The sequence below is a fragment of the Choristoneura fumiferana genome, chromosome 4 (genome assembly GCF_025370935.1).
Source record: "Choristoneura fumiferana chromosome 4, NRCan_CFum_1, whole genome shotgun sequence".
NCBI lineage: Eukaryota > Metazoa > Arthropoda > Insecta > Lepidoptera > Tortricidae > Choristoneura > Choristoneura fumiferana.
In genome coordinates this window covers 11,584,234-11,593,527 of record NC_133475.1, presented here as the reverse complement: position 1 = coordinate 11,593,527, position 9,294 = coordinate 11,584,234, and the positions used below count along the sequence as shown (strand labels likewise).

Sequence of the window (9,294 nt, the reverse complement as noted above, 5' to 3'; positions counted from 1 at the left end):
ACAAGGTCCGTCCGGATAGCAACAACCACGTTACTCGCTGATCCTGTCGCCAAAACAATAGTGTTCGCGCTGCCGTGCTCCGGCGTGAAGAGCGAGACAGCTGGTGAAATAACTGGGACATGACACATGAGGCATGCTGTCTAAACTGTCTAGGATGGCTACGCATCTACAATCTTCTGGTGTTACGAGTGTTTATGGGTGGGACTTACTTACCATTAGCACAGAATATATAATAGTACTGACATACAGAATGGACACGCTCCGCCCCGCACCGGTTCGAGTTACCCCACCCCTCAAGCGCAGATTGCAGGAAAACCGCAGGAAAGCAGTCGGGCGCGCAACGCGATGTAGGTATGTCGGCCGCACCGTCGCACGGCACTAAGTTCGGGAGCAATAACTTTGCGAAATGGTGATATACTGTTCATTGTATGGGTGTTTGTCAACAGCCAAAGATAAGAAAAGGAGTTTTTTTCGATTTCCGAAGGACGAAAAAAGGTAGGTAAGGTACCTAACCAACTTTAATTAGCAACATGTACAATGTAGGTATTAGGTAACTGGGGAAAAAACCAATACCTAGGTTTAAAAGTTTGTACCTATAATGTATAAATAGACGTCTTATATTAGTCGGTAGGTATTTGTAAAAATGATTTATTAATTCTTTCCTATCAATAGATCAATATCTTATCTACAATCACTATACTAATTATATAACAAATTGTCTTTACAAAATAAACTAGGTATACACTCATTCACTTGTTTTTAAACACTTAATTTAGACAAACGATACCTAAGTACTTTCCGCACCTATCTCTTTCTATGCCGCTATACAGTCGTGCAGTCGCGAGTCGCCACTCACATGATCTTCCGAACGCTGTAACTGTTTTCGTCCGCGCGGTCGTAATAATTATTTTGATCAGTTAGAGAGTATTTTACTATTTTAAAATAGCTCTTTTCTTACTACGCTATTTTCTTATTACGCTATTATAATACGCGATTAGGCTCTTCGAGTAGGTACCTACGGATTAAATTTTATTATCATTTACGTTTTTTTTTTAATTTCAGGTGCAAACTATGGGTCGTAGCGTCCGTTCGTTCAGATTTAAACAATAAAACTGTGGAAAATCTAAACGTCAGTTACTACATTTGTGATTTACACTTTAAAAATACAGATCGTCTAGCAAAAAAATTAAAACGTGATGCAGTTCCGACCCAAAATTTGCCACAAGATATTCGTCTAGATCGAACAAAATATACTCAAACTGAATATAGTATTTCTCAGGGCATATCAACAATAGAAGATGCTTCACAAACTTCAATTCCGAGTGTTTCAGATTGTTCAACACAGACTACGAAAGATTTGTCTGCCAACACAGCACGTAAAAAAAAATTGCTTAGGGAATATAAAACTATTTCCTAAAATTATTTCCTAAAAACCTGAAAATCAGTCATATTCTAATAATTTGTCGCTCGTACAAAGTCACATAATTTTCCGTGAAATCCGCGCGCCGGCAGTTCATTGCTCGGCTCGGTGGCTGTGACTCCGCGAGCAAGCGCCAACTTGTCAGTGGGCGCGCGAGAAATTGAGGTTCCTGCCCTGCCTACTTCCTTTTCTTAATAATAATGCTTTCTAAAAGTGTCGCGATTAATACGACATGAAATAACTAATTAGGTACCGAATAATTCGTTCAAGTTTGTAGTCATATATTTATTGTAATTTAAAATAATAATGCTTAAATACATAGACAGACACATTTTAAGTAGGTTTAAATAAAAATATATGATTAACGATTACATTTATTTACACATTTAAGTCATACCTACATACCCTATAGTACTAGGGTTTTGCGATAGTCAGCCCTGTGCAGCTTACGCACACATTGACGCGTGTACAGACATCGTCGTGCCTATGTAGATTCAAGAACGCGTATTTTGTATGGCATGTCCGCCCTGTGCCATTAGGAGCTACTTGCTCATTTTCCATCCTATTTCAATAAAAAAGTAGGTAATCTATTAAGTTTTTTTTAATTGGCGGGTTTTGGAAAAAAAGCGTTAAGGAATTCTGTGGCTCTATAAATATTCATTGATCATTAAATCATTGATTACCCCTTTAACCTAACCTAATCTTAAACCTAAATTAATTCTATTTCAATTTGTATACTTGATCTCAAAACATCTTGCGCTTCAGTATTTTTTAATGAATCTCGTCTGCAATCGTCTGCCCAATCTCAATTTTGACAATCGTCAAAGTCATGGAATTAATTTTAGTTTTAAACAAGTTTTAAACGGAGTATTGTTGACCTACCTTAGCCCAATAAAGGTTGAAGTCTGGAAACTTATTTGATCTGTTTACCTTTTTCATTTTATTATTATAAAGTTATCACGAATGTTCTCCGAAGATATTTGGCGTAAGCAAAACTTAAAAGACATAGCCAAATTACAGTAGTAGTCTGAATATACAGGTTAGTGGTTTCGAGTACAAAGAAAAACAAATATATTTTTTTTTATTGCACCTTTAATTCATTAATCTTTCAGGCCTAAGCGTCTGTTCCAGAAGAATTTTGGCGTATTGCCTGTGCACAACGTCTTTGGTAGCTGACTAGACCGATGCGAGAGCGACATTTTCGTCCACAGGCCTGATAAGAGAAGTCTGCAGATGTTGGTGCAGAACCGCCTTGATGTCGTTTCTCTCTCTTGTCAGCAAGTGCCTTGAGCCAGGCTTCATCGCAATACTTGCGACACTCCAACACACGCCAGCGGCAATAAACGTTTTTCCGCTAGCTTTTCCCAGTCAAGGTGGTCAAGTTTGAAGGTTGAAATTACAAACTGAAATTTACACAGAAAAACCAGAAAAATAAGACCAGCACTGGGAATCGAACCCAGGTCCTCGGCATTCCTTGCCGCGTGCTTTATCGCTACACCACTGCTGGACAACGGTACAGACACGAATTTCCCCTATGCACCACATATCTCAGCTTGTTTTTCTTATTTAGCCACTTAAGCAGTGACGCTAGCGACATCTATACCGTAGCCCTCATCGAGAAACTTTCGGCATTTCATTGGAAGTAACCGCTCACCCGGACAAGAGATATCATTATTAAGTAATCAAATTAAGATTGAATTTAGGTTTAACGGGATGACTGTAAAAGTAAAAATTTGGAATTGAAATAAAAAATACAAAAATATTCCAAAAAACCAATCTTAAGTTTGAAGGTAGCCATATCTCCCTTAGCACAGCCCTTAAATCTGAGCAAACGTCACTTGGCATTGGCCACTGCGCCAACGAAGAAATGACGTGGTATCGGGAGGGCTCCATTCTATACATATGGCCTAGTCAAAGCAAGCGTCTGTTTCAAAAGAGCGGTTAATTACAATGCTGTGAAAACTTCTGCACTGAGGAGCTTAAGCGAGTCTGGTAATTTTTTAAATTATAGATTTTTCACTTTTACATTTTTATGCTAAAGAATTTTTTGATCACCACATTGCAAATTTTAATCAATAAGTAATTACCAGACAACGTGTCGGACCCTACACAGTGTCTACCCCACTCAAAAGAAATTTTAATACCAAATTTTCTTCTTTCTTTGTTTATTTCTTTCCATATTCAGTTACATATCTTTCATATTTTCAAAGAGCAGTAAATTTGCTATACATTTTGAAGTAAATTATGTATAACTGTTTCTTGTATTCATGGTCCGATTACGGTCTAGTAATATCTATTCTTACGTTTCGGCTCCATTTATCTCTTAGAAAATATATAGTTTTTAATTGCCACCCGATAAAGACAAACGCATTCTAAACAACTAAGTCACATAATTTATTGAATCAGGCGTTACTTTGCGGAGGTCCATATCAAAACTAAGTCACAAGCAAGTTTTTAACTAAGTCACAAGCAAAATCTAGTAAAAGTATACATCCGTTTGTGTCATTTGTGTTGAACCCGGGTCATTAAATAATTTACCTTTTGTGTGACCGGATACAGTCCGCCCGCGGCTCACGCAAGCGCTACGTTAATGGGTCAACTGATTTTTCACTAAAACAGTGTACTTTGAAGCTTTTAGGTAGCTTCATATTGCGTTTAATGGGGCGATATGAATGAATATGGGTAGGTATGAAAAGACTATGCTTAAATCATGATTAATGTACTTTTTTTTTAAATCGACGCTAGTACTTCTAATGTATATAAGTATATAACTATATAATTATTCTTTATAGGATTTGCGTGTTTAGCTTCTTCAGGCCGCTGGTGAAGCTAACTATAAAAAATACCGAATGGTCAATGGACGGTTTGAATGACCAGTTTATTGGAATCACAGATGAGAATGTTTCAACAACTGTCTCCGCAAATTGCTTTATACTCTGTGGAGGAATAAGGTGGAGTTCGCCAAGTTTTTTTATCTTTTAACGTGGATTTTATGGGCCCAAGTTACATTCACCAGCTAACTGTAGTCAGAAGACAATAACTGCTTCCACGAATGTTACAAATGCAAGCTGTAGAACAGAGGTATGCACATAATTACCAAAGCTAAGTAAAAATCACAAATGTCTACTACTCCAGCATGGGAAAGATATTAAGTTAATATACAGCATTTTTCCTTATTTCACGTTGAGCTTTTGAGCCCCAAATCAAATTTAAATCAGAAATTAATTACAGTAATTTTATGTAATATCTAATATTATTTCTTAGTTAGAAAAATACCTTTGATTTTGTATATGAATACGTTTTCTTTGTGAGTATTACATAAGTACATAATATGAAGTACGGCTAGCTAACTGGACACCCTGTCACGAAAACATCCGTTGCAGAAATTTTATGTGCACATATTTAATGGGATATGCATATGCTGGATAGACGGATACCTTGTGCTTGAGCTAAGGATAGTTTGACCCCGCTCAGGACCCCTGAAACAAAGAAAACCTAGGTGTCTTCAACTGTTCCAGAATTATCCACAACATAACTGAATTAATGGAAGGTAGGTAGTAAATGCTAACGAAAGATACTTACATGCTTGGAGCTTCTTATGTAGACATCACTTGTATCAAATTAAATTAAGGAGGCGAAAGCCTCTATCTTAGGGAATTACTCCTTCATCTGAGATTGGTTTTAATTACTTCTTTGAGAAATTGATATTTAAAATAAAGGTGTTGCTCTTACGAGACAAACAGAGAAATAATGCCTTATATGGCAATGAGGACTTTTATATAGGGTACACAGACTCTGGTCGTGCTTATATCGCGAAACATAAAAGTGAAAGGCTATGCATCATTGATAACAACACTCTCTAACGAAGATTTGGAGAACTATCGCAAACGCCTCGCTTCGAAGCTAACAAGCAACAAAGCAAGCGAGCAAGCGCGCAACGCGTGATTCGCATAATAAAGCGACAGATGGAGTATTTTTTCACGTTATTATCTATAAAAAAACTAAATCGGTGCACAGATGACAAAATATCGCTAAAAATACAATAAATTAAAAAAATCTAAAACCAGACTGCCTTAAAAATACTAAAAAGAAAAAATCAATTCTAGTGGGCTAGAACTTTGTTACGAGTAAGTAGCTAACTTAAAGTTTAACAGTCGGGACCTATTAGGTAAGAATTTTTGAGTGTTACGATGTAAATGGGTCCCGACTGTTGAACTTTAAGTTAGCTACTTATCAAAGTTCTAGCCGACTAGACTTGTTTTCTTCTTTTTAAGTATTTTTAAGGGAGTCGGGTTTTTGATTTTTAAAATTTGTTGTTTTGTTTCACAATTTTTTAATAGTTCTGTGAAAATGGTAGATTAAAACTATTATATCCATATATATTTAGAATGGGCTAATTATTAGCTTTCATTTGATACCCCACTCGACAGCTTTAAATAAAAATCCTTTTTTTTAAACTTACAATTTGGCACCAAAAATTCGACATTTTGATTTTTCATAAATTTCATGTAACTAGTGTCACTCGCGTCATCAAGACGAATCTAATGACGTATTATTTATTAAAATCGGTTCAGCCGTTGAGTAGTTACGAGAGGACATAGGAATAGACATACATACATACGCGTCAAACACATAACCCTCCTTCTTCGCAGTCGGGTAATAACCCTCCTAATCGGGTAATAAACAAATTCATTCAAACAAATCGAGCACCTCCATCATGGATTTATTTATGTCCGTCAACGAAAAATATATCACTATTGTCATCACGCAAAGTGACGTCCTGAAATGTAGCGTTCAAAGCTCGTTCTAAACATAACGACTGTTTAGCAAGTAAAATACAAAACGCATCATCACCCGGAATACTTCTGTTGACTTACGTCCTTACGGCTTAAGAGAGAAAACCAAGTGCTACCGGATTTGTGGAGGCTGTTAGCAGGCATTTCCCAGGCATTTCCCAGTCGGTTTTATCGTGAAGTCATGTAGGGCTGTCGGAAACACGCCCGCCTTACCCGTCGTGTCAGACGATCGGTCGACCGTAATAGATCAAAAATTTAACAGCTAGATGATTATAGTGGCAATTAGTAGAAATACTATTTTATCTTCATGGAAGTGCACTGATTATGAATTTAACTTTAGCGATAATAGTTATTTATGTGACTGATACATAATGAAAGGCATTAAAATACGAGTGAGGTTTCACTCGCTGTCGCTCGTTGTATAATAATATCTAACGAGTATTTTAATGTCTAATTATGTACAGTCGCATACATAATTTTATCTACATGCATATCATAAGTTTTCTACAATATGTTCAGATCTACCTGCATTTTCGACTTAGTGGTTCTTGTTATTAAGCAGACATAAAACCTCAGTTTCAATAGATGACTGACAGAGACAGGTTATAGTTTTTTAATTCATAAACAATCTAGACTTGAGCCAATTTTGATTCTCTAATCGATTGTAATATTCGCAATTCAAACAAAAGTGTATGGAACAGTCACCAGCATTAATATCTGCCACAGCGGACCGTGCAAAAATATCTAACACGTCCTACCGGCTCTAGAAATAGAGTCGTGTCAGATATTTATGCACGCTTGTTGTGTCAGATATTGGTGCTGGTGACTGAACAATAATTTTATTATTGAATGAAATTACAAATCGACTAATTCGGTTATCGCAACCAAACATGATTTTTGTTTTTTTAAGTTGTTCGAAATTTGAAAGTACCTAATTAAAAGGTCGCTTACCGGCCCACAGATAGAAGCATGTAAAATATAAGTACACAATGGATACTGATTTGCATTGCAAACTACAGAACTAGGTAACCTGAACTAACCCTAACCTAAACATAAATAAGTAAACATCACGTATACCTATAACGATATTAGTATATACTGATATAATTAATGGTGCTATAATTAATCACACATTTTATACGTGAATCACTAACAAGAATCATGCGTTCAAGGATGGAAATGAAAACAAAATAGATAAAAACAATAATTTTAATAGATAAATAACAGCCTAAGCATTTATTTCCGAGCTGACACTCAACACGTTGATGTTTTATTAAATCTAACTTTCGCAAAGACAAATTTAATTCGAATCTGAGTAATTCACTAATTTCGCTGAGTGTGTCCAAAGTTTCTTCGCAATATTAGAGTCTAGTGACATCCGCGAAGGCGTTTTCTCTCGGCAATCACTAAAGTAGCGACCGCTGACCCCACTCACCTGAGGCGACACGGTCAGATACAGAACAGTTTGCGACGCTTCCCACGCGCTCTGGAACATAAACCCTATTGCCTTCTCCACGACAGTACGTACAGCCGCAATCGGTAAATTGCGAAATATATTAGTCGCCGCGACACCTGGATGCAGCGCGTTCACAGTCACACCGGTCCCTTTCAGTCTCTCAGCCAGCTCCAAAGTCATCAAATTAATATACAACTTGCTATTAGCGTACACTAAGTAGTCACTCCAATACTTTTCCATGTTCAAATTGTCAAAATCCATTTCCCCGTACTTGTGTAAAATAGATGATACATTAACAATTCGACTCGGAGCTGAAGATTTAAGTTTTGGCAGTAAAAGGCAGGTCAGGAGGAATGGACCGAAGTAGTTGACTTGCATGCCGACGTGAAGCCCATCCTCGGTCTTATAGTTGCCGATTCCCCCGGCGCCGGCGTTGTTGATCAGAACGTCGATGCGATTTTCCGTTTTCAATATGTGGTCACTGAACTCTCTCACAGAGCGCAGCGACGCCAGGTCCAGTGGAACAAAATGGACATCGGAATTGCCGGAAAATTTGACGATTTCTTCCTTGGCCGCCGCCGCTCGGCGAGCGTTGCGGCACGCGAGGATAACCCGCGCACCTCGTTCCGCCAAATTCTTTGCAGTTTCTAGGCCTATTCCACAATTAGCACCGGTCACAATCACTACTTTTCCTACCATGTGATTACTTGAACGACAAATTCCACATGTAAGTTTCTGATAAATTTTCAGGATCAATACAAATGCCGCAATCGCGGCTAATATCATGAGGTACATTACGATCACAATGTCACTTCACTTATATGTAAATATTATTTACATCAACGCGGCCTGGTCGAGAGGCAGATGGAAGACTACTTTATTGCAAATTAAAGAGGTCATGATAGTGTGCAACGAACACGATAAGCCGCAGTTGTGTGGTTATCTGTTCATGCGTGAAGGAACGTGTGTCAAGATAAAGAAATAATTCCGATACTTAGCTCATTTAATAACTCTTCATATTATGAAAAATCTGATTAGATGAAAAAAGCCAGGTAATTACAAATTGACATGACTACCTACAACAGATTGATTACTTTGTAGAGATAGGAGGATGAGTAATATCATCATCATCATCCCAGCCTATATACGTCCCACTGCTGGGCACAGGCCTCCTCTCGGAATGAGAGGGCTTGGGCCGTAGTTCCCACGCGGGCCCAACGCGGATTGAGAACTTCACACGCACCAGGTTTGTGCAGGCTTCCTCACGATGTTTTCCTTCACCGTAAAGCTCATAGTAAATTTTAAATGTAGATTCCGCACATGAATTTCGAAAAACTCTATTACTCTCATGAGTATTACTCATTGAGTAATATGTTTTAAAAAAATATTGCATTAACCGAAAATGGAAATGCACTGCGTGCGTGAGGACGATAGCGAGCGATTACGGAAGTCTTCCGTGCAAAACTGTATCGACATTTACTTAAATTCCATTTTTATTCCATTGGAAAAACTTTTATAAAACCAATATAATAAGGTATAGCCTAACCAACAAAAAGTCCCAAAAAGAACCGATTTTGATAAAACATGTCTAAGAACCATCGCTAGAGAACCTGCTTTCAAAC

The 9,294-nt window shown here is 37.6% G+C and overlaps 1 pseudogene; it reads right to left on the bottom strand.

Moving 5' to 3' along the window:
* Positions 1–7,411: 7,411 nt before the first annotated feature.
* LOC141427058 (retinol dehydrogenase 13 pseudogene) lies at positions 7,412–8,586 on the bottom strand (annotated as a pseudogene).
* Positions 8,587–9,294: the final 708 nt, after the last annotated feature.